Source organism: Lepus europaeus, chromosome 2, assembly GCF_033115175.1.
Source record: "Lepus europaeus isolate LE1 chromosome 2, mLepTim1.pri, whole genome shotgun sequence".
Classification (NCBI taxonomy): Eukaryota; Metazoa; Chordata; class Mammalia; order Lagomorpha; family Leporidae; genus Lepus; species Lepus europaeus.
Genome location: NC_084828.1, coordinates 164,151,193 through 164,177,101, shown reverse-complemented (window position 1 = coordinate 164,177,101; position 25,909 = coordinate 164,151,193). Strand labels below are relative to the sequence as shown.

Sequence of the window (25,909 nt, the reverse complement as noted above, 5' to 3'; positions counted from 1 at the left end):
ATAAAATATAAGTTGGCAATAAATAAAAGTTAAAAAACAAAAGCATTAAAATAATTGTGGCTATTAAAATTTGGTAAAGGATATGGCTAGTCTTAAAAAGGATGTAAATCATGACATCAATAACATAAAATCTGGGGGAGAGGAGAAGTTAAAATGTAGAACTTTTTTATGTAGCCAAAGTGAAGTTGTTATCAACTTAAAATACACTATTTAAACTATGAAATATTTTATGTAAGCCTCATAATAACCACATGTATCCTGTAGTAGATACACAAAAGATAAAGAGGAAGCAACAGAGTTCTACCGTAGAAAATCATTGAATCACAATACAGCATACCAAAACTTATAGGATGCAGCAAGAGCAATTTTAAAAGGAAAGATTCTAGAGCTAAATACCTACATTAAGAAAAAAGACAGAGGGCTCTCTGCTCCGCATTTGACAGACAGCTGCCTCTTTTCCTGCAGTGCCAGCACATCCCTGAGATGTGGTGGTGAAGATCTGAGTGAACAGATTTGGCCATATTAGGCACCTTGCCACCAAGTCTGCTTTTAACTCTAGCAAAGTGGATGTTGTCAGCATCAGTGACCCTTTCATTGACCTTAGCTACATGGTCTACACGTTCCAGTCTGATTCTACTCACAGCAAGTTCCATGGCACAGTCAAGGCTAAAAATGGGAAATTTGTCATCAATGAGAAAACCATCTTCATTTTCCAGGCGTGAGATCTTGCCAACATCAAATTGCGTGATGTTGATACCAAATCTGTTATGGAGTCCACTAGTGTCTTCACCATCATGAAGAATATTGGGGCTTATTTGAAAGGTATAGTCAAAAGTGTCATCATTTCTACCCCCTCTGCTGATACCCCCATGTCTGAGATGGGTGTGAACCATGAGAAGTATGAAAATTCCCTCAATATCATCATCAATGCTTCCTGTACCTCCAAATGCTTAGCTCCCTCCACCCCCGGTGAAGGTCATCCATGACAACATTGGAATCATGTACGGACCACAGTGTCACCCAGAAGACAGTGAAGGGGCCTTCTGGGAAAGTACAGTGCTATGGCTATGGGGCTGCCCAGCACATCATCCCTCTGTCTACTTACACTGCCAAGGCCTTGGGCTAGGTCATCCATGAACTGAATGAGAAACACATACACGACCTGTGTGCCCACCCTAATATGTTGGGCAGGGATCTGACTTACTACCTGGAGAAAGCTGCCAAACCCGATGGCATCAAGAAGGCAGTGAAGCAGGCATCAGAAGGTCCCCTGGGTTAAACTGAGGACCAGGTTACCTCCTATTTTAACAGTAACACACACTCTTCCACCTTTCATTCTAGGACTGGCATTGCCTTCAACAACCACTGTGTCAGACTCATTGGCTGGTATGACAATGTCTTTGGCTACAGCAACAGGGTAGTGGGTCTCATGGTCCACATGGCCTCTAAGGGTAAGAGCCCCTGGACCACCATCTTCAGCAACAGCACCAGGGGAAGAGAGGCCCTCAGTCTCTAGGGAGTCTCTGCCCCAACTCAGTCCCTAACACACTGAGAATCTCCCCTCGTCACAATTTCCATCCCAGACCCCATGGAGAAGGGGAGAGTCTTCAGCAGCCCTTTGTCCTGTTACCAGCAATAAAATCTACTACAACCAGCCAAAAAAGAAAAAGAAGAGAAAAGAAAGAAGAGACAGCTCCAGCTCCTGACTCCAGCTTCCTACAAAAACAGACTCTGGGAGGCAGTGGTGATGGCTCGACTAATTGGATTCCTGCCACCCAAGTGGGAGATCTGGAATACACTCCTAGCTCCTGGCTCCAGCCACTCTCGCCTAGCTCCAGCCATTGCAGGCATTTAGAGTGGTTCACGTGCCATCTCTATCTTCCTTTTCTTCCTGAGTTTCAAAGGCTATTGTGATCTCAGTCTTTATTTAGAACGATGGTTCTCAATCTGGGCGATTTTGTGGTAGGGAACATTTAGGAGCATCTGAAGATACTTTTGATTGACACACTGGGGAAGCCATGCTACTGGCATCTGGAGGCTAGAGGTCAGGAAGCAGCTAACCAGCCTTTAGTGCACAAGAAGTCCCTGAAAACAAAGAAAGATTTGGCCATTCAAATCAATAGCAAGGAACTCCAATTTGGAATGGAATTGTTTAGCTTGTTGGGATGGAGAGACTCAGTCAAATTTGGAAGTTCGGCAGCCTCACTGCTAAGACAAGCACCTCCCGTTAAACTTCCTTGACTCCCTCCCTCCTCTCTGGCTCTGACAAACAGCTGTTTTAAAATAGTAACAAGCAGAGACTGTCTGAAACACATGGAGTCAAGAAATTCAGAGTTAAGGTTTAAAAATTCGAGGCTGGCACTCTGCTGTTAAAAAAAGACAAAGCCTGAAGGTGCCAGAGTGTGAGCAGGAGACAAAGTGTCAAGCCAAACTTTCATCTCCCACCCTACTACTTTGGCTTTTGTGGGCTTAGGTCAGGCCCTGCTAGCCTGGGGTGGTGGTTCAGTGGTTTCCTCCTGAGTTCTATAGAACCTGAAGAAGCAAGCTCTGGCAACATGCCAAGCAGAGCTCAAGATTGGAGGCAAGAGCTGTTTAAGGTTTGGAATATAAACTTCTAAATAACATTTCTTTGATAAAAATCACGAAGTTGTGGCACCTTATGCTCCCCATTATTAACACTTAACACACATCTAATGTTTAGGTCACCTAACTGCTCAACAAATCAACTACTTATTAATCATTGAGGTTATAAGTGTAAAAATGTCAGGTGGTACAGCCAATAAGCATGGTAGTGAGAGACAGAAGGAAAGTGGGGTTTTTAGCCCCACCTCTGCTGTTTATCCTTTAAATAGCTTCCATAACTCGTCTATGTTTTACTTTCCCCTTCTGTAAAATGGAGAAAATAAGCTCTACCTCATTGATGGACTTTACATATAAAATATCAATCAGAATTCTGGAGCTTGGAGACTCTCATTAAATACTAATCCTTATCTAAAGGTAAGGAATCTCTCTTTAGCTATATAGTCAAACTATTCACATATGAAAAGGTAAAGCAGAAAATTCAAGGCCATGAATGTCATGTTAGCCTGCCTTGAGATTCAAGAGGGTTACAAAGAAATCACCCATGACTACTTAGCCCAATGTCAATAAAAATAAGCCAGTTTTTAGTCACACAAGGACAGAAAAAAGAACCTGGATACCAAAGGTAGAGAAACCAAGGGTGTATTCTGGAATCATCAAACTTTCCTCATTGGCTGGAATATAGCATATTTACAAGGATGCAACCAGAGGTGAAGCTGGGAAAGTAGTTTGTGGGCACTGATCATATGTCAGCACAATTACAATGTATAGTAACCATGACAAGGCTTAATGGCACACATCACCAAGCATCATTCTGATGCTCATATGTCTGCAGGTCTGTTGAGGTTCAGTTGACATAGATTGAGATTGGCTGGGTAGCTTGGATTGCACTATCCCTCTGGTGGCTTGGATCCAGGCTATGGGTTGAGCTCAGGCCTTCTTCATGTGTGTTAATTCTGAGACTGAGACTAACATGTTAGCAGAAATCTAGGGCATGTTCTTCCCATGGCAAATCCTGAGCATAAGAGCCCACCAAAATCAAAATAAACTTACCTAAGAATTCCACTCTGCAGTGTCTACTCATATAATGTAAGGAAGCAGAGTCAATTGGAAGCACGGCAAAAAGTAGAAGGAAAAGTGTAGGTTTTTATCCTACACAGGGGAGTGAAGAACTAAGAGCATTAACTGAATCTACCACAAGATGATATAATGAACTGTGCAAAACTTAGTTACAATAGGAAATCCTTGTAAGGAAGTTATGTTTTCAGGGCTATAACAATAAAATTAGTCCAATTCCTATTGCTGTAATAAGATACCTAACATAAAGAGATTTATTTGGCTCATGATTCTATTAGCAGGAGGGTCCAAACAATGTGGCATCAGATTTCTTGTACGGCTCCTTTAGAAAATTTTATTTATTTGAAAGCTAGAGTTACAAAGATAGAAGGGGAGAGAGAGACAGAGAGACAGAGACAAAGTGAAAGAGAGAGAGAGAGAGAGATCTTCCATCAATTTGGTTCACTTCCCAAATGATGGCAACAGCCAGGAACTCCATCTGGGAGGTCTCACACATGGGTGGCAGAGGCCCAAGCACTCTGGCTCTCTTATGCTGCCTTCCTAGTGAAACAGCAGGAAGAAAGTCATATAGGAAGTGGAGCAGTTGGAACTCAACACTGGCTATCATATTGGGTTCTGGCATCATAAGCAGTGGCCTTACCTGCTGTACCACAACACTGGCTTCCTCGGAAGTTTCCTCTGATTCCATGACAGCATAGCAGAGAAACAAAGAGAGAACAGGCCACACGCAGAAATGGCTGTCACATAGGGAGGCCTCACAAGAACCAGCCAAATCCTGAGAGAACTGCATTAACCTCTTCAAGAGTAGTGTCCTGGAGAACTAATTACCTTCAACTAGGACCTACCTAAAGATCAAGCATCCAGGGGGCCGGCGCCATGGCTCACTTGGTTAATCCTCCGCCTGAGGCACCAGCATCCCATATGGGCACCAGGTTCTAGTCCCGGGTGCTCCTCTTTCAGTCCAGCTCTCTGCTGTGGCCTGGGAAGGCAGTGGAGGATAGCCCAAGTGCTTGGGCCCCTGTACCCGCATGGGGGACCAGGAGGAAGCATCTGGCTCCTGGCTTCAGATTGGCATAGTTCCGGCCATTGCAGCCATTTTGGGGGTGAACCAATGGAAGGAAGACCTTTCTCTCTCTCTCTCATTGTCTATCTGTCAAGTAAATAAATAAAAAAAAAACAGATCAAGCATCCAGCAAATGAACCTTTGGGGGACACACTCAATTTAATATCCAAACTGTAACAATACTATGTCGAATGAATTGAAGGAAGGATACTTCAGGCAATTAGAAAATATTTCTGTGCCTAGGAAGAAGGGCATTTCAAAAATACTAGATAAAGAGATAAGGGTAGAAAGCAGGATTGGGAACAGGACATTTGAATCATTTAACTGTTGATTGGCTCTTTTTAAAAAAAAGATTTATTCATTTTATATGAAAGGCAGAGTTACAGAGAGCCAGGGCCAGAGAGAGAAAGAGAGAGAGGTCTTCCATCCACTGGTTCACTCCCCCAGATGGCCATAATGGCCAGAGCTGTGCCAATCCAAAGCCAGGAGCAGGAGCTTCTTCCAGGCCTTCCACACAGGTCCAGGAGCCCAAGGACTTGGGCCATCTTCTACTGCTTTCTCAGGCCATAGCAAAGAGCTGGGTCAGAAGTAGAGCAGCCAGAACTTGAACTGGTACCCATATGGGATGCCGGCACAGCAGGTGATGGTTTTACCCACTATACCACAACAGCAGCCCCTGTTAATTGGCTCTTTTAAAAAAATTTTTTTTAAGGAATAGAAATTTCATAAGTACACTTTAGGAATATAGTTATTCTTCCCACCATACTAACCCTCCCACTCACACTCTCAGCCCTCCTCCTCCCTCTCCCCTTGCCAGTCCTATTCTTCACTAAGATTCATTTTCGATTAACTTTGTACATAGAATTTGCATGCACACACACACAAATTATTTGAGAACAAGTATCACAGTTAACTCTCATAATACAACTCATTGAGGATAAAGGTCCTGTATGGGAATTTAGTGCACAGTGACTCCTGTTGTTAATTTAATAATTAACACTCTTATGTAGGAAGTCAGTGACCACACAAGGCTCTTGACATGAGCTGTATAGGCTATGGAAGCCTTTTGAGGGCACAGACTATCAGCATTTGGACAAGGCCATAAGGAAAGTGGAAGTTTTCTCCTCCTTTTAGAGATAAGTACATCCTTCTTTGATGGCCATTTCTTTCCACTGAGGTTTCACTCACAGAGATCCTTCATGTAGAATATTTTTTCCACAGTGTCTTGGCTTTCCATACCTAAAATGCTCTCAATGAGTTTTCTGGCAGACCAGGAAGACTTAAGGGCTGATTATTAGGTCAGAGTGCTACTTAAAGTGATTTTCATTCTGAGTCTGCTGTGTAGATTGCTTCCCACGTAGGAGCATTCACTCCTTTTTAATTCTATTATTATCATGAGATACTTGATCCTATTTATAAGAACACTTTAAGACTTAATCTTGGCTGGCGCCATGGCTCACTAGGCTAATCCTCCACTTGCGGCGCTGGCACCCTGAGTTCTAGTCCCAGTTGGGGTGCCAGATGCTGTCCTGGTTGCTCCTTTTCCAATCCAGCTCTCTGCTGTGGCCCGGGAGTGCAGTGGAGGATGGCCCAGGTCCTTGGGCCCTGCACCCACATGGGAGACCAGGAGGAAGCACCTGGCTCCTGGCTTCGTATCGGTGGCCATAGCGGCCACTTAGGGGGTGAACCAACAGAAAAAGGAAGACCTTTCTCTCTCTCTCTCTCTTTCTCTCTCTCTCTCTCTCTCTCACTGTTTAACTCTGCTTGTCAAAAAAAAAAAAGACTTAATCCTATCTATATGTTCACTTTAACACTTAAGATGATCACTTTAATGATTAAGATGGCATTTTTACAAGCTTAATAGGATTTGGAGTATCATGACAAGTTTTTAAACTTTACCCTTAGAAGTAAGTCTGTAGGAATGTATGCAGAACTATACAGCTTTATAGTTATAAACTTCCTCCTCTGTCTCTTATTCCCACACTTATTTTTTACTGAGATCTATTTTCAATTAACTTTATACACATATGATTAACTCTATGTTGAGTAAAGAGTTCAACAAATAGTATGAAGAAAAAAATGCAAAAAAAAAAAAAAAAAAAAACTCTTCCCTGATGGTCAAGACAAGAGCAGCTCAGGTCATCCCTTCTCAAAGTGTCAATTTCAATTTTGCTTCTACAAGTTTTGTTTTAGATGCTCTATTGGTTCTCACAGATCAGGGAGAACATAAAGTAGCTTTCCCTTTGGGACTAGACTAGCTTATTTCACTAAGTATGATGTTTTCCAGATTCATCCATTTGGTTGCAACTGACCAGATTTCATTTTTTTTCACTGCTATGTAGTATTCCATAGTGTACATATCCCAAAATTTTTTTCCCAGTCTTTAGCTGATGGGCAAATAGGTTGATTCCATGTCTTAGCTATTGAGAATTGAGCTCAATAAACATGGAGGTACAGATAACTCTTTTGTTTCCTGATTTTATTTCCCTTGTGTAAATTCTCAAGCATGGAATGGCTGGGTCACATGGTGGGTCTATATTCAGATTTCTGAGGTAGCTCCATACTATCTTCCACAGTGGCTTTACCAGTTTACGTTCCCACCAAAGGTGGATTAGGGTACCTTTTCCCCCACATTTTGCTAGCATTTGTTGTTTCTTGATTTCTGTATGAAAACCATTCTAACCAGGGTGTGGTAAAACCTCATTGTGGTTTTGATTTGCATTTCTCTGACAGCTAGTGATCCTAAACATTTTTTCATGTCTCTATTGGTCATTTGGATTTCCTCTTTTGAAAAATGTCTGTTTAAGTCCTTGACCTACCTCTTAACTGGGTTGTTTTGTTGTTGTGGAGTTTCTTGATCTCTTTGTATACTCTGGTTATTAATCCTTTGTCAGTTGCATAGTTTGCAAATAATTTCTTCCATTCTGTCGGTGGCCTCTTCACTTTCCTGAGGGGTTTGTTTTTTTTTTCTGTACAGAAACTTCTCAATTTGATGTAATCCCATTTTATATTTTGGCATTGACTGCCTTGCCTCCAGGGTCTTTTTCAAGAACTCTTTGCCTGTGCCAACATCTTGCAGGGTTGCTCCAGCGTTCCCTAATAATTTGATGGCATCAGGTCATAGATTTAAATCGTTAATCCATGTTGAGTGGATGTTTGTGTAAGGTACAGGTCTTGTTTCATACTTCTACATGTGGAAATCTAATTTTGCCAGCACCATTTGTTGAAGAGGCTGTTCTTACTCCAAGGATTGGTTTTAGCTCCTTGGCCAAATATAAGTTGGTTGTAAATGTTTGGATTGATTTCTGGTGTTTCTCTTCTGTTCCATTGGTCTATCCATCTATTTTTGTACAAGTATCAGGTTGTTTGGATTACAACGGCCTTGTATTATCTCTTGAATCTGGTATTCTAATGGCTCGGGCTTTGTTTTTGTAGTATGAGATTACTGTAACTATTCGAGGTCTCATGTGCTGCCATATGAATTTCAGCATCATTTTTTCCAGATCTGAGAAGACTGTCTTTGGTATTTTTATTGGTATAATATTGAATCTGTAAATTGCTTTTGGAAGTATGGACATTTTTATGATACTGATTCTTCCAATCCATGAACAAGAAAGATTTTTCCATTCTTTTGTATCTTCTTCTATTTCTTTCTTTACTATTTTGTAATTCTCATCATAGAGATCTTTGACATCCTTGGTTAAATTTACTTCAAGGTATTTGATTGTTTTTGTAGCTATTGTGAATGAGATTGATCTTAGAAGTTCTTTCTCAGACATGGCATTATCTGTGTATACAAAGGCTGTTGATACTTGTGTATTGATTTTCTATCCTGCTACTTTACCAAACTCTTCTATGAGTTCCAATAGTCTCTTGGTGGAGTCTTTTGGATCCCCTAGATATAGAATCATGTCATCTGTAAACAGGGATATTTTGACTTAGGTGCATATATGTTTACAGTAGTTACATCTTCCTGTTGAATTGATCCCTTAATCATTACATAGTGCCCTTCTTTGTCTCTTTTAACAGTTTTTGTGTTAAAGTGCATTTTCTCTGATATTAGGATGGCTACACCAACTCTGTTCTGGTTTCTGTTAGTATGGAATATTTTTTACATCCTTTCCATTTCATTCTGTGCATCTTTGTTGGTGAGATGTGTTTCTCGGAGGCAGCCAATAATTGGGTTTTGTTTTTAATCCATTCAGCCAATCTGTGCCTTTTAACTTGAGAGTTGAGGCCATTTACATTTGAGGTGACTAATGATAAGTAATGACTGCCCTGCCATTTTTCCAAAAGTATCCCTATTTTTTTACTTTCAATTTCCTTTGAACTTTTAATGAGAGATTTTCTTCCTTTACATTCTTTTGTAGTGTTGACCATGTTTCTGTGTTTTGGTGTGTAGCACATCCTTAAGCAACTTTTGTAGGGCAGGACAGGTGGTGATAAATTCTTTCAATTTATTTTTGATATGCAAGGGCTTTATTTCACCTTCATTCGTAAATGAGAGCTTTGCAGGGTATAGTATTCTGGGTTGAATGCTTTTTTCTTTTAAGACTTGGAATATATCTCACCATTCTCTCCTAGCCTGTAGGGTTTCTGATGAGAAGTCTTCTTTGAGTCTAATTGAAGATCCACTAAAAGTAATCTGGAGTTTCTCTCATGCATATTTTGGAATCTTTTAAGTTTTACTGTGGTGAGTTGAATTATAATGTGTGATGGTGAAGATCTTTTCTGGTCATGACTAATAGGAGTTCTATGTGCTTTCTGTACTTGCATGTCCTTTTCCTTCTCCAAATTAGGGAAGTTTTTCTGTTATTATTTGACTAAAAAGGCCTTATAATCCTCATTCTCTTTCCATGCCTTCAGGAACTCCTAGAATCCGTATATTGGGTTATTTTGTAATATCCTGTAGATTCCCAACAGTGGTTTTTAGTTTTCTAATTTCCTCTTCTTGTCTTTGGTTTGAGTGTATAATTTCCTGTGCTTTGTGTCTAAGTCTGATATTCTTTCTTCCGCTTCACTGATTCTGTTGTTAAGGCTCTCCACTGCATTTTTTATTTGTTCTACTGAATTTTTCATTTCATTTTGATTTCTCTTTAAGATCTCAATTTCATGGGAGAAATTTTCTTTCATGTCCTTGTATAGATTTTAGTAGTTCATGCATTTGCTTCTGATTACTTCTATGTAATCTTATGATCAATTTTTTTTAATTCCTTTTCTTGTATTTCTTCCATCTCATCATCTTCACAATCTAGTATTGAAGTGTTGTGTTCTTATGTGGGCATCATGTTGTCTTCTTTATTCTTGTTTCTTGAATTGATGCATTTGTTGTACAGCCTTCGTGGAGATACTCGTTGGCTTCTTTCTTTCTTTTTTTCTTTCTTTCTTTCTTTCTTTCTTTCTTTCTTTCTTTCTTTTTTTGTGGCAGCTTTTATCATTATAGTATGACTCTATAGGTAAGTGAAATGTCTGCTTTCAGTGATGCTCTAAAGGCTTGTGATGGGTGTGGTCAGTGAGCTCTGTTCAGTTCTCCAGGGTTAAGGGCATGCTAAGGTGACACACCCGGGTTTGGCGTGGTAAATCTTCTCTCGCTCTTCCTTTTTTTTAATCAGAAGGGAAATTTATTCTGCTAAGCTGAGCTCCTCGAAGAAGAAATCTACTCTAGGTATGGGAGTACAGGGAGTAAGAAGGTTTGAGACAAGTCATTTAACTTCCTTATTCCTCAGTCTCCATCTATGTCAAATACAAGTAGCAGTAACTTCTCTATTAATTTCTTAAGATTATTTAAAATTTGCATTGCTCTATAATTGTGTAATGCATTACTGCAAAGTATAATGATTCTATTCATGTGGAATGAAAATTAAATTGTTTTAAATGATTAGTTTGTTTACGTGCAAAACAGTTTGAAATTCATCCATACAGGTGGTCTTCAAAAAACTCTTGAAAATGTACATTATGAAAAAACTATATGTGAATTTCAATTTTTGCAATAAATTAATTTTTAGTTCCATTTTCCACAAAATTTTCTCATATAAATTGGAGAAATTGGCTTAGCCCATTGTTACATTTCATGTATTTGTCATGGAAAACTACTATAATGAGCATTATTTGGTGGAAACAGGAGTGACTTTGGAGATCAATACTTGATTTAAATATCCTTCCGATTGTTAGCTGTGGAACTCCTAGAAACCTTCCACATCTATGAGGTTCTAGCTGTCCTTGTCAAAATGAGAATAATGCATATTCTGTCAATCTCATTGGAGTACTGCAAATGAGAAGCACATATGGGGAAGCCTTTGAGGAGAATGGAGTCCCAGAGGATATAAGATTCTTACATTGTTGTCTTCATATTGAGAACATAAATGACTGAAAAGTTTGGTGACAAAATTTTTATTTAAAAAAGATAACCAGCAGCACCAAAACCTCTAAATATGATTTCATTAATTTTCTTTTTTTTATCTTTTATTTAATGAATATGAATTTCCAAAGTACAGCTTATGGATTACAGTGGCTTCCCCCCCATAACTTCCCTCCCACCCGCAACCCTCCCCTTTCCCGCTCGCTCTCCCCTTCCATTCACATCAAGATTCATTTTCAATTCTCTTTATATACAGAAAATCAGTTTAATATATATAAAGATTTTAACAGTTTGCCCTCACATAGCAACACAAAGGATTTCATTAATTTTCCCCTTATACATGACACTTTTTCCTGACATTAGAGAGAAAAAACTAAATATATAAAATAAAATATTATCCTCAAAAATTATGGCAACACATTCCTATTAGTGTGTGTCCTAGGACCCTATAAAATTCCTTCCCTGTGGTACTTTGAACTCAAGGCAGCTCCTGCATGGGCTCAAATACTATAGGACATCTTCAATCTGCCCTTTTGCTAACTACTAGCCTTCTGCTTGGCACCATCACACCCACTGGGTGCTATTTCCTCTTATTGAGACACAGCCCCCACCAGCCACAGCTCTGGGAAATACTCTGCTGAGCAAGAGTTTTCACCTGCCAATAACTTGCTGTCCTTCAAGTACCTTAAGGTGGGGGTTACTCAGCAGAGTACTGGGAGGTGGAAGTGGTGGGATTCAGCCTCCCACATGAGATATGACACAAAATCCAACTTCAACAAAACTCAGCTATACAGAGTTTCAATGGCATAGATCTTTCTAATTACTAAGTTCACACAAGGACACAACCAAATAGAAGGCACCACACTAAACTCTGGATGGTCTGGTCCCAGAAAATTAAAATAAAATGCATCCTTCCCAGGGCACAGCAGCATAGTTTCCTGCATAGATCCTTATTCTAGGCAAAAACCCTGACTTGGCATGGATATATGGAACTGTGGTTAAGACAGAATGTTTGGTCCTCTGCCACCATCTTGCTTTCCTTTAAGTCACCAGTGACCATGGGTTAAGTCAATCTTGAGCCATTAACCAGAGCTGGGTCATTTTGGAGATTTTATTCCTTCAAAGTTGCTCACAAAGTGAAGGCCTTGGCTGCTCCTGCAGGGACACCGCTGCATCTTGAGGTCCTGGAGTTCACCAGCTTACAAATAGCTTAGTGATTGCTTCTCTGGAAAACTGTGTTCCTGCATCCAGAGTTGGTTGTTCATCAAAGCAGGCAGTAGATACAAGGACTCCAACCACTTAGGGACCTCTCATTTGCTGCATCTTGCATCCAATTTGACTACAAAAGGAGCTTCATCTCTCAAGATAACCTATGGAATTGAAGTAGTTGGTGGTACACTAAGTTGACTGCAACAAGAGAAAAGATGGCGTGCATCATAGAATTCCTGTGGGATTATGTTGCTATTCTAATGGAGTTCCTGGTCAATGTCACCACATCACCAGAATTTCATTGCTGGAAAGCAGCTGCACTTCAGTCTCAGCTAAGGACTGACAAAAGCTGTCAGAATGTCATTGAAACTTTGCATGCTGCAGCTTGGCTAAATCCTTGTACTGTCCTAACTACAGGGTTGGAAAAGCAACGCCAGAGGAGTTACATTACTATGTTCAGAACTGCATCACAAGTGCAAGAATGGTTTTGATGGAACTTGGGGTGAGTCATCCTGTCCTCAAACAAGTTACTGAATGATTTCTCAGTGTGAGGGGTGGGCTTGGTTTGGCTGGTGCAAAGGCTGAAAACAGTGGAGGTGAAATCTGAGAACAGACCAGAGATGGTCTCGTCTATGCTGCTCTTATAGCATAAAGTGCTGCGATGGGACGTGCAGAAGCAAGTGTATTTAGTGTCCTTCAGCATGTCCTCGGTGCTGGACCCCGTGTGAAGAGGGGCAGCAATGCCACCAGCCTCATATACCAGGCGGTTGCCAAGGGAACTCACCTGATGCTTCTGCTTTTAATGCCAGTTACTCAGGGTTCTGGACTCTTCAGGATTTACACTATCTCCCAGGCAGTCACTGATGGGGATGTTATCACGGCTGCCTACAAAAAAGTGAAAGCAGTTGCTCAAGGAAACTCTTCCAGTGCAGATGTCCAAGCTGCCAAGAACAAGCTGCAAGCTGGATGTCTCATGTTGGTAGAGTCTTTGGAGGGCTTCCTGGATGAAGTTGGGTCCCCAGCTCTTGTTGCTGGCTCTTATGTGCCACTGTCCACAGTCCTTCAGCAAAGTGACTTGGTGACTGATACTGATATCATAAATGCTGTGAAGAAGTCTGTTTCTGGCCAGAAGTTGATGGCAGCAAGTGGAAATTTGGGTCATATACCTTTTGTTTATGAGTTATCATAAGCGTGTATTACAGGACAAAGCTGAACATTTTCTCAGCCCATGACAGAAAGCACATCAAAGTTAAAAGCCTCTAATAAAACATTTGTCTCTTTTGCATGAATGCAGGTAATTATTCCCAGCTGACTTAAAGTCAATAAAACATCCTATTTAAATTTTTTTGAAGGAGCTATCAAAGAAGGCTATACTTTTCTCTGAAGGGAGGAGAGAACTTCCACTTTGCTTATGGCTGTGTCCAAATACTGATGGAGTCTGTGGTCACAAAAGGCTTCCATAGCCTTGGCAGCCCATGACAAGAGCCTCATGTGATCACTGACGTCATAAATAAATAAGAGTGTTAATTGTTAAAGGAACAACAGAAGCCACTGTGCACTTATTCCCTTTGTAGGACCTCTGTCCTTAATGAGTTATAACATGAGAATTAACTGCAAAACTTGTTCTCAAACTGTACTGTATATGTTGTGTATGTGGGGGTGGATGGGTGCAAACTGTTGAAATCTGTACTTAACACAGCGTTGGTCCTCTGTATATAAAATTAAACTAAAAATGAACCATAATGAAGAAGCGGATGGGAGAGAGAGTAGGAGATGGGGACGGGAGTCGGGGTGGGAGGGTGTGTATGGGGGAAAGAACCACTATATCCCTAAATTTGTACCTATGAAAAAATGAATTCATTAAATAAAAGCTTTTTTTAAAAAATTTAAAAATTAAAAAAATAGCACTTTGGATGCCCACACCCCATATCAGAGTCCCTGTGCTCAAGTATGCACGGCTCCTGGTCCAAATTCCTCTTAATGTACACCCTGATGGCAGAAAATGATTGTTTATGTTCTTAGGTCCACGCAACCCACATAGGAGATCTAGATTCTGTTCTAGCTTCTGGCTTTGGCCTGGTCCAGCCTTGGCTGCTGCAGGCATTTGGGGAGTAAACTAGGGGATGGAAGACACACATTCTCTCTGTCTCTCTCTCTCTCTCTCTTTCAAATAAATAATTAATTTTTTTTTAGAAAACTGACTTGTTAAAGAGGCCAGGGATAAATTAATAAATACTTTTTTTTGAAAAACTGACTGGTCAAAGAGGCCAGATCCAGACAGCCTAAGAGAAACCAGCTCCAAGATTCAAGTTCCTCTATGTGTCTTAGACTTCATTCCACCTCCCTTCTTCTTCAAAGCAAAGTCTTGCATTTTCCTCTACATTTTACATGCCTTGGAAAGATAGAACTAAATCTCCACCTGTTCAAATAAACAAAACATGACAGACGACCAAAAGTGTGAAAGCCAAAACCATGTGAAAAACTGCCTCAAAATATGAGCAGCCCATTTGGAGGGAAAATATGTGGGTTGCTAGTGGGAGTTTCTCACTCTTCAGTTTTTTTACATAGGCTTTTGCAAAAGGGAAAATGTTAAGAGGAGGTGAAGTGTAAAGAATTAGCTAAGATTTCTTTAAAACTTTTTAAACGTCAGATTGCTATTAATCTATGGAAATATCACTTGCAAATATTAAAAACCCCCTCCAAAATAACCTACAAGTCCATCTCATCGGAAAACATGATATGCAAGAGCAAATCCGTCACACATAGGGAAAGATGAATGACATCTGTGGTCAGAAGCGTGACAAGGATAAAAACGATGAGGAGGTTCATCAGGAGGAAGAGAGAGATGTTTGGATTCTTGTTTTTCATTTTCCATGATTACAAAGAAGTAACAACCACGTTATTATAAAATCTTGCTATTATGATCTTTAATGATTAATATAAAACCAAAAGGAATTAGTTTAACACCTATCAAATTCTTAACTGGTATTTTTAATTGATGTTATTTGTTCATTAGTTCAGATTTGTGAAGAGTGCACTTATTCACCAGAGGGGAAATTGAACTCAAATAGTTCAGAACTGAATGCAAAACCCACTGTACTTCTTCAGCCCATTCCCATGAGTTTTAAGATGTAATTTGCAGCATTCAAAGCTGCTCTTGGTTCATGCGTCAGGAATTATGGAATAGAACCCCACTTTTGCCTGGTTGGCTTTCTGAAATGGATCCATAATTGAGACTGACAGCCTGTGTGCTATGCTGCTAAAGGTGACATTTTTAGATAAGAACAAAACATCCCAGAGGAATATCTTTGCCAAGACTGTTTCTTCAATCAAGAAATCAAGAAGAAAGTCAACAGTTTCTGGGGTGTAAGGGTGGAGTAAAGCCAGTTCATACACCAATAGATAAGTTGAACAAAGAAAAGGAAAAGCCTAAACTAGTTCTAATGTTATTTTTCTCTGCATCACCTTCCAGGCTGAGTTGCTATGGTGTGTAAGTTAAGCATCAGAGCTGTCCCTATGCAAGACAAGAGAAGTAGGTTTTCATGTACACACCCCTGTCAGTCATTGGTTAAGCAATGGCGAGAATAGGGTGCCTCTGAATCTCCATTGATGAAGACAAAGGGAGCTAAATGAGCCCTCCAAACACAGCTGAAGATGTGAAAGCTCACAAGCCCCTCTTCAGAGAACTCCAACACAAACAGCAAAAAGAATCCAAGGCAGCTGCAGTGCATGTGCCGGGATGAGGGGCAGGGGTATTGGGCCTGGTAGCTAAGATACCTGCAACAGTGCTTGGCTTCAGCACCTGACTCTAGCTTCCTGCTAATGCAGACCGGGCAAGGCACTGGTGATGGCCCAGCTACCTGGATCCCTGCCACTTTTGTGGGAGACCTGGCTTGAGTTCCCAGCTCCTGGCTTTCACCCGGCCCAGCTCAGGCCATTGCAGGGATTTGGAAGTGAATCCGTGGATAGGAAACTCCTGTCATTTTCTCTCCCTCCCTCCCTCCCTCTCTCTCCAGCTTTCTCTCTCTCTGTTGATGCCTCTAAAATGAATAAACATAAACATGCTTAAAAGAATCAAAGGATCTTGGAGAAGCGCTGACATCATCTGCTACAAACTTAACCTTAAAATATGTTAGAATTTCAATGTCTCAATAATGAGCAAACAAATGTCACCTTTAGCAGTGCAGCTCGCAGGCTGTGAATCTCAACTTGGATCCATTTCAGAAAGCCAACCAGGCAAAAGTGGGGTTCTAGTCCATACTTCCTGATGCATGAACCAAGAGCAGCTTTGAATGCTGCAAATTACCTCTTAAAACTCATGACCACTGATGTCATAAATAAGAGTGTCACTTGTTAAATTAACAGGAGTCACTGTGCATTTCTCCCCATGTAAGACATCTGTCCTTAATGTGTTGTACTATGAGAATTAATGGTAAAACTAGTACTCAAACAGTACTTTATACTTTGTGTGTCTGTGTGGGTGCAAACTGTTGAAATCTTTACTTGGTATATACTAAGTTGATCTTCTGTATATAAAGATAATTGAAAATGAATCTTAATGAAGAATGGGATGAGAGAGGAAGTGGGAGGTGGGGTAGTTTAGGGGCGGGAGGGCGGGTATGGAGGGAAGAACCGTTATAATCCAAAAGTTGTCTTATGAAATTTATATTTATTAAATAAAAGCCTTCTATAAAAGACAATGACAGGGGTTGGGGGGAGGGGGGCGGAGGAAGTGCAGCTGGGACCCAAACCAGTGCCAATATGGGATGTTGGCACTGCAGGTGGCAGCTTTACCCGCTACACCACAGTGCCAGCCCCTAAATAAATAAATCTTAAAAAAAAAAACAACAACAACATGGGAATGGGTTGAAGAAGTACACTGAGTTTTGTATTCAGTTCTTAACTATGTGAATTCAATTTCCCCTCTGGTGAATAAGTACACTACTCATAAATCTGGACTAATATCAGAACCAATAATATCAATTAAAAATACCACATAAGGAAATAATTCATAAGAAACTCGTGAATTTTAAAATATATAAAAATTATTCTATTTGCTTGGAAGGCAGAGACTGGCAGGCAAATGAAGGTCTCCCATTCACTGGTTCATTTCCTTTTCTCTTCTTTTTTTTAAAATATTTATTTATGTATTTGGAAGTCAGAGTTACACAGAGAGAGAAGGAGAGGTAGAGAGACAGAGAGGTCTTCCATCCGCTGGTTCATTCCCCAACTGGCCACAATGGCCAGAGCTGTGTCGATCCAAAGCCAGGAGCCAGGAGCTTCCTCCGAGTCTCTCACATGGGTGCAGGGGCCCAAGGACTTGGGCCATCTTCCACGGCTTTCCCAGGCCATAGCAGAGAGCTGGATTGGAAGTGGAGCAGCCAGTACTCGAACTGGTGCTCATGTGGGATGCCAGCACTGCAGGCTGCGGCTTTATCCACTACACCACAGCACCAGCCCCCACTGGTTCATTTCCTAAATGACCGCAATGACCAGAGCTGTCCAGGTCAAACCCAGGAACTGGGAACTTAATCCAAGTCTTCAATGTGGGTAGCAGGGATTCAACTACTTGAGCCGCCACCTGCTGCTTCCCACAGTATCACAGTATCAGGAAGCTGGCATGGGGGATGAGACTGTATTCAAACCTAGGTACTCCAGTATGGAATATGGTATTCCAGGCAACATCTTTTTTTTTTTAACTTTTCTTTAATAAACATAAATTTCCAAAGTACAGCTTTTGGATTACAGTGGCTTTTCCCCCCATAACCTCCCTCCCACCCGCAACATCCCATCTCCCACTCCCTCTCCCATCCCATTCACATCAAGATTCATTTTCAATTCTCTTTATATACAGAAGATCAATTTAGCATATACTAAGTAAATATTTCAACAGTTGGCACCCACACAGAAACACCAAGTATAAAGTACTGTTTGAGTACTAGTTTTACCATTTATTCACATAGTACAACACATTAAGGACAGAGATCCTACATGGGAAGTAAGTGCACAGTGACTCCTGTTGTTGACTTAACAAATTGACACTCTTGTTTATGGCATCAGTAATCTCCCTAGGCTCTTGCCATGAGTTGCCAAGGCTATGAAAGCCTTTTGAGTTCATGGACATTGATCTTATTTAAGCAAGGTCATAGTCAAAGTGGAAGTTCTCTCTTCCCTTCAGAGAGAGGTACCTCCTTCTTTGATGGCCCATTCTTTCCGCTGGGATCTCACTCACAGAGATCTTTCACTTAGGTTTTTTTTTTTTTTTTTTTTTTTTTTTTTTGCCACAGTGTCTTGGCTTTCCATGCCTAAAATACTCTCATGGGCTTCTTAGCCGGATCCAAATGCCTTAAGGGCTGATTCTGAGGCCAGAGCACTGTTTAGGACATCTGCCATTCTGTGAGTCTGCTGTGTATCCCACTTCCCATGTTGGGTCATTCTCTCTTTTTTAATTCTATCAGTTCATATTAGCAGACATTAGTCTTGTTTATGTGATCCCTTTGACTCTTAGTCCTATCATTATGATCAGTTATGAACTGAAACTGATCACTTTAACTAGTGAGATGGCATTAGTACATGCTACCTTGATGGGATTGAATTGGAATCCCCTGGCACATTTTCTAACTCTACTGTTTGGGGCAAGTCAGCTTGAGCATGTCCCAAATTGTACATCTCTCCCCCCTCTTATTCCCACTCTTATATTTAACAGGGATCACTTTTCAGTTAAGTTTCAACACTTAAGAATAACTGTGTATTAATTACAGAATTAAACCAATAGTATTAAGTAGAACAGACAAAAAAAATAATAAGAGGGATAACGTATTAAGTTGTTCATCAACAGTCAGGGCAAGGGCTGAACAAGTAACCGTTTCTCATAGTGTCCATTTCACTTTAACAGGTTTCCTTTTTGGTGCTCGGTTAGTAGTCACTGATCAGGGAGAACATATGATATTTGCCCCTTTGGGACTGGCTTAATTCATTCAGCATGATGTTTTCCAGATTCCTCCATTTTGTTGCAAATGACCGGATTTCATTTTTTTTTTTACTGCTGTATAGTATTCTATAGAGTATATGTCCCATAATTTCTTTATCCAGTCTACTGTTGGTGGGCATTCAGGTTGATTCCAGATCTTAGCTATTGTGAATTGAGCTGCAATAAACATTGAGATGCAGACATCTCTTTCATTTGCCAATTTAATTTCCTTTGGGTAAATTCCAAGGAGTGGGATGGCTGGGTTGAATGGTAGGGTTATATTCAGGTTTCTGAGGAATCTCCAGACTGACTTCCATAGTGGCTTTACCAGTTTGCATTTCCACCAACAGTGGGTTAGTGTCCTTTTTCCCTACATCCCCACCAGCATCTGTTGTTGGTAGATATCTGGATGTGAGCCATTCTAACAGGGGTGAGGTGAAACCTCATTGTGGTTTTGATTTGCATTTCCCTGATGGCTAGTGATTCTGAACATTTTTTCATGTGTCTGTTGGCCATTTGGATTTCCTCTTTTGAAAAATGTCTATTGAGGTCCTTGGCCCATCTCTTAAGTGGATTGTTTGTTTTGTTGTTGTGGAGTTTCTTGATCTCTTTGTACATTCTGTCCAGGCAACAGACAGTGAGAGAGAGAGACAGAGAGAAAAGTCTTCCTTCTGTTGGCTCACCCCCCAAATGGACACTGCGGCTGGTGCACCATGCTGATCCGAAGCCAGGAGCCAGGTGCTTCTCCTGGTCTCCCATGCAGGTGTAGGGCCCAAGCACTTGGGCCATTATCCACTGTCTTCCCGGGCCACAGCAGAGAGCTGGACTGGAAGAGGAGCAACCAGGACAGAACCAGCACCCCAACCAGGACTAGAACTCGGGGTGCCGGCATCGCAGGAGGAGGATTAGCCTAGTGAGCCACGGTGCTGGCTGGTTCAGGCAACATCTTAACAAGCATGTCAAATTGTGCCTGAGACTCATATTGTTATGAGAATTTGCATAAAGTAAAATCAATAAAGTAAAAATTATATCTGATAATTTCCCAGAGTACAACTACTAATGTACAACACACAACATCAAAAACATGTGAACCATTTCATAGCATCAAAAAGATATTTTTTAAAATATATATTTATTTTATTTGAAATTCAGAGTTACAGAGAGAGGGAGACACAGAGAGAGAGAGATCTTCCATCTGCTGGTTCACTACCCAGATGGCCCCAAAGGCCAGGGCTGAATGAGGCTGAAGACAGAAGCCAGGACCTTCATCCAGTCTCCCACATGGATGGCAGGGGTCCAAACATTTGGACCATCTGCTGCTGCTTTTCCCAGGACATTAGCTAGGGGTCGAGCAAAAGTGGAACAATCAGGACACGAACCAGTACCTATATGGAGGTGGCAGCTTTACTCACTATGCCATAAACAGCAGCCTCCCAAAATACCATTTCAAATCAATGAGCGAAAGAATAAATTATCCAATAACTAACAAATAGTGGACCAGTTTGGAGGGAAAAAAAAAATAGTTAGATCCCTGACTCACACCATTTACAAAAATAAATTTCAGATGAGTGGAAAATGTTGATTTTAAAATTAATTATCAGAAAACTCCATAGGAGGATATTTGTATAAGCTTTAAATGCAAAAAGCCTCGCTTAACAGGACTCAATATGCCTGAAAAGTTCAAGAAACATAGGAAAACTTAACTGACAAATCATTTAATTGTTTTATCACCACAAGTATTATGGTAGAAATGATTTAGAAAGAGATGATGTGAAAATTTTCAAAGTCTCTCTGTTTCTCTTTTTTTTTTTTTTATATGCAGGAACAAAAGGCTTATCTTTGTGATCTCCCATCATACTTTATACATAATTAACCTATGAACTACATATTCAGAATCATAGGATAACAGGCTGAAAGGAGACTTGAAAAATCCTACCAGTCCAAGTGCCTCTTTCCTCAGAGAAGACTAACTCCCAGAGAAGCAGCCGTTGTCCCAGCCCACACAACCTGGTATTGTTTGGACATGAACTTGATGTCACTGGGGCCTTGCTTCAGCTTTTGTCCATGAACTTTTGTAGGTATCCAGACAGGCCTAGGAACTAGCTCAGGTGGGAAAGCAATCAAGAATTACCATCATCTCCAATATCTACAGGGGACTGGTTCCAGGACCCCCATGGACACTAAAATTTGCAGAAATTTCAACTATAAAATGGTATAATATTTGCAAATACCCTATGCACACCTATCTATGCATAATTTAACTCATCTCTAGATTAATTATATAACACCAAATACAATATAAATGCTATGTAAACAATTGTAACGCAATATTGTATAGGTAATGACAAGAAACAAGTCTTAACAAGTTCAGTACAGACACCATTTTTATCTTTACATACTCAATCTGCAGCTGGTGAATCCACAGTTGCACAACTCACAAATATGGACAAGCTAACTCTATATGGTTTCAGTTAAATTTCACAGGATATTAGCTACACCAAGAACAGAGCATAACAGACATCCCATTGTAAATTTATTAGCAATTTAGCTATCTGCACTTCCACCCATTGTACCTCACTAAGAACATATAGAACTGGTTTATGGCTTTGTTTGTGCCTGCAACACTTATGGAATCCAAGCGAATTAGCCCAAACCCTCACATGATTTGTTTTCCAGCTATACCCCCAGCTGCCTGGACTCCACCCTTCAGTGCTTTGTAATTTAATTAATTCTGTCATTAATATCTTTTCCGTACTGATAAGAAAATGACCATTCCGTTTCCTATGATCAACTCTGAGGGATTTAGTTCTTTAAAGAACTTCCAGAGCATGGAGACCAAGTACTCTCCTCTGGCTGCTTTTTGATGGCATCTGCTACAACAATGTAGAAGAGAAAAGAAAATGGACAAAGATGAGCAGAAATAAGATCTGATCTCATCCTTGCTAAACTTACGAGAATAAACACGTGTGTGTGTGTGTGTGTGCTGTGGTTTTGGTCTGTCTCCAGAATTCATGTGTTAGAAACTTAATCCCTGCAGTCATGTGGCTCTATTATAAGAGCAGCTCTCTGGCTCACTTGCTCATCCACCCACATGATGCCCTCTACTCTGTTGTGACACAGGCAGAAGCTCCTCACCAAATTCCAGAGCTACACTTCCGAGACTTTCCAGCCTCCCGAGCCATGAACTACATGAAACTCTGTTCCTTTGAAATTTCCCAGTTTATGGTATTCAATTATACCAACAAAACAGTCAGGGACATAACCCTAAAATAATTTCAACTCTGTCCACGTAAGGACTGTGAGTAGAATACCTACCATGATGAACACGGTTTTCAACACTGGTGGCTTAGGGATGACTCACAGAGTCACTGGCTTCATGAAGCTTACATTCTAGAACAAAAAAGTGCTAAATAGGCAGTGCTGTCCATTCCCTCTCTAGACTTGCTTGATGCCCCACTGGTTTATGGATAGAGGCTAGACTTCAGATTTTGAACCCACTTTGCCTAGTTTTTGTATTCAAAAGTGACATCTCAGATTTTAAAAAAATTTCCAACCAGTTTGTAACTGCCAAGTGGAACACACAGCAGCCTGTCAAGCTGCTTCTTGGTGTCATTTAGATTTCCAGGTACTTCGTTGTAGAGATTAAATATGGAGTGATTTGGTACACACTATGCGTTTGTGTCTGCCACTTCTTTTTTAGTCTCATTACTGAAGTCTCCAGTGCTTCTGATGTGCTTTTTCTCTAGAGTTACCAGCATGTTCTTCCCAACCCCATAAGTGCTAGACCAAAGCTTATCAAATTGACTTCTAAGGGTGACACCTGCTGATCTTGCCTTGTCACTCTTATTGTGTCATTTGCATTTTGATGCATATCACACAGACATTTAGCACCTAGCAGACCTCTTAAAAGAGACCCACTCTCTTTATAAGGAGAGACACAGATACATGTGCCCACTCTTGCCATGTGATGCTATGTACCCCTCTGGACTCTGCCAGTAAGAATACTATCACCATATGTTGAACAAATGGAATCTCCCAGTCTTGGTCTGTGAATCTCCAAAACAGTGAGCCAAAATACATATTTTTCTTTCATAAAAAAAAAAGAGACCCACTCTGCCTTGCTCATACATGCCTCTGGTATATAGGAGAATAGGGATTGGGTAGCATTAGAAATATCCAATGGCCTCTCCTTAGCATAGCAGGTTTCAGATAAGAAATGGCATATATTCACAGACACTGTTATTCACCCTTCTGAGCCATGATAGTAGCTTCCTATTCCTCTCCCTGTCTGCTCCCTCTCTGAGCACTTTCAGAATAAATCCAAAGTTCTTCCTTGTCAGGGCCTACAAGTTCCTATATGAAATGGCCTGTCCATCTCTCTGACTAGTACCACTGTTTCCATTCCTCATTCTGCTCCAGCCAGCCCCTAAAGAGAAGCACATTACCAACCCAAAGTCTTTGCACTTATTGGTTCCTCCATCTGGAATGTTACCCCTCTTTGCTTCATTCTAGCCTCTGCTCAAATACCAGGTCATCTGAGAGATCTTCATTGATTTGCCTGTAGTATAGAGCATCTCCCCTTCCACTTCTTAATCCTGCACTGAATTCTGTGTTCTCCCATAGCAATGAGACCTTGTTTTTTCCTTAGCTTTTGTTATTGTTTGTTTCCTCCAACCAGAATGTATGTACCAGTGATTTTGTGACCTTTGTTCACTGACTTTTCACCAGCACCCAGATCGGGGCAAGACCATCAGTAGATATTTGGTTATGAATAATAAGAAGAATTTAATGAATATTTATGTGTTAAAAGGAGCTGAACTTGTGACTTGAATATTAAGTATTTTCATATGAAAATTCATTCTACCAATAAAGATACCACACCTGTTGCTTTAGTGTCATAGAATTTTAAAGCAATCCTGGTAAATGCAATTATTCAAATAATGTTTTGGTGGGAAATGACTAATCTTCTTGGTCGTCAGAGAGCTGCCAATTACAACAGTAACAAGATATCATTATTGACTAAGATTTTTCAGTTATTTTAAGCATTGATGTTGGAAAGGCTGGCACTAGGATGGGAGGGAACTGGGCACTGAATTATACGACTGCTGGTCAGAGTGTGGACACATTCAATTACATAAATAGTCAATCCAGGGAGTATTCAAAGATTCATGTAAAAATTTACATTTGGAAAAAAGTGTGCATAGATTTCGAAATTGTCTTTGTGCCAAAATAAACTCATATTAAACACACGATAATGTGTCTAAACAGGATCTAGTGAGAGAAACTGAGAAGGGTAAGACATCAACTTGAAATTAGTCCCTATCAGAGCAATATGATTTCTACAAAAACTGAAACAAGTGCAAATATTGTATTGATGGTGAAGCTTGGGTGGAAAACTGGTGAAATCATTGATGCTTGCTTTACTAAAAGTTTAGGACATGATACCCCAAAGAACTCATCAGTCTAACAAATAGCTCATTTTCAAAAGGTACAAGAAGCAATCATTTGACCTTACAGCTATGCCACCTGAGAAGACCACATCTCAGAATACATGGGTTATGGGTTCAAACCTCAGCTTCACTCCTGATTTCAACTTCCTGCTAAGGTAAACTCTGAGAGGCAGCAGTTAATGGTTCAAACAGATCCTTTGCCACCATCTGGAAGACCCACATTGAGTTTCTGGCTCATGGTTTTGGCCTGGCCCAGCCCTGGCTGTTTGTAGGTATTTAGGGAGTAAACCAGTAAGTGGGCCCTCTCTCCTCTCTCTCTCTCTCTCTCTTTCTCTTTATATATATATATGTATATATATATATACATATATATATTTATATATATACATATATATATTCCAAATATATATATATATTCCAAATAAAATGAAAATAAATAAAATATTCTGAAAGAAGAAAGGGAAAAGATAGTGTCAAAGATGAAGCTTATAGCATATTATCCACATCAATTTGCAACAAAAAATTAATCAAGTTTGTGCCCTACTTGAACAAATGAACTATGAATGGCAGAAACAATGACCAGACCAATACCTCCAATATCTTAATTGGTCCAGCTTACATAATTCTTACTGAAAAATGAAGGTGGAACAAATTTTCTGTTCAATGATGCCAAAACTATTGTGTCCAGATCAACAGCAGACAAGAGGAGAGCTTTCTTTTTTTAAGATATTTATTTATTTGAAAGGCATAGTTATAGAGAGAGACAGAGAGAGATCTTCCATCCACTGGTTTACTTCCCAAATGGCTGTAACAGCCAGGGCTGGGCAAAGCTGAAGCCAAGATCCTGGTTCTCCCATGTGGATGTCAGGAGCCCAAGCAATTGGGCTATCTTCCACTGCTTTCCCAGGTGCATTAGCAGGGGATTGGAAGTGGCACAGCTGGGACTTGAAATGATGCCCATGTGGGATGCTGTTATCATAAGTCATCATTATCATACCACAATGCCAGCCCCTAGAGAAGAGCTGTCAATGGAAAATTTAAACAAGTGATATCAAGATCCCAAAGTATTTCTTCAATTAATACAAGAAATGAGATATTGATTTAGCAGTATGATCCTGAAGACAGAGCACAATCAGAGCAATGGCTACCAAGAGGCGCAAGTGGTCCAGTCAAAGCAACAGTGGGTTGGTCAAAAGCAAAAG

At 40.4% G+C, this 25,909-nt stretch overlaps 2 pseudogenes; both read left to right on the top strand.

The window, feature by feature from the left end:
- The first annotated feature begins 494 nt into the window (after window positions 1-494).
- On the top strand, window positions 495-1,516 carry LOC133752187 (glyceraldehyde-3-phosphate dehydrogenase-like; annotated as a pseudogene).
- Window positions 1,517-10,185: 8,669 nt separating this feature from the next.
- Window positions 10,186-13,476, top strand: LOC133752178 (cytochrome b-c1 complex subunit 2, mitochondrial-like; annotated as a pseudogene).
- The last annotated feature ends 12,433 nt before the right edge of the window (window positions 13,477-25,909 follow it).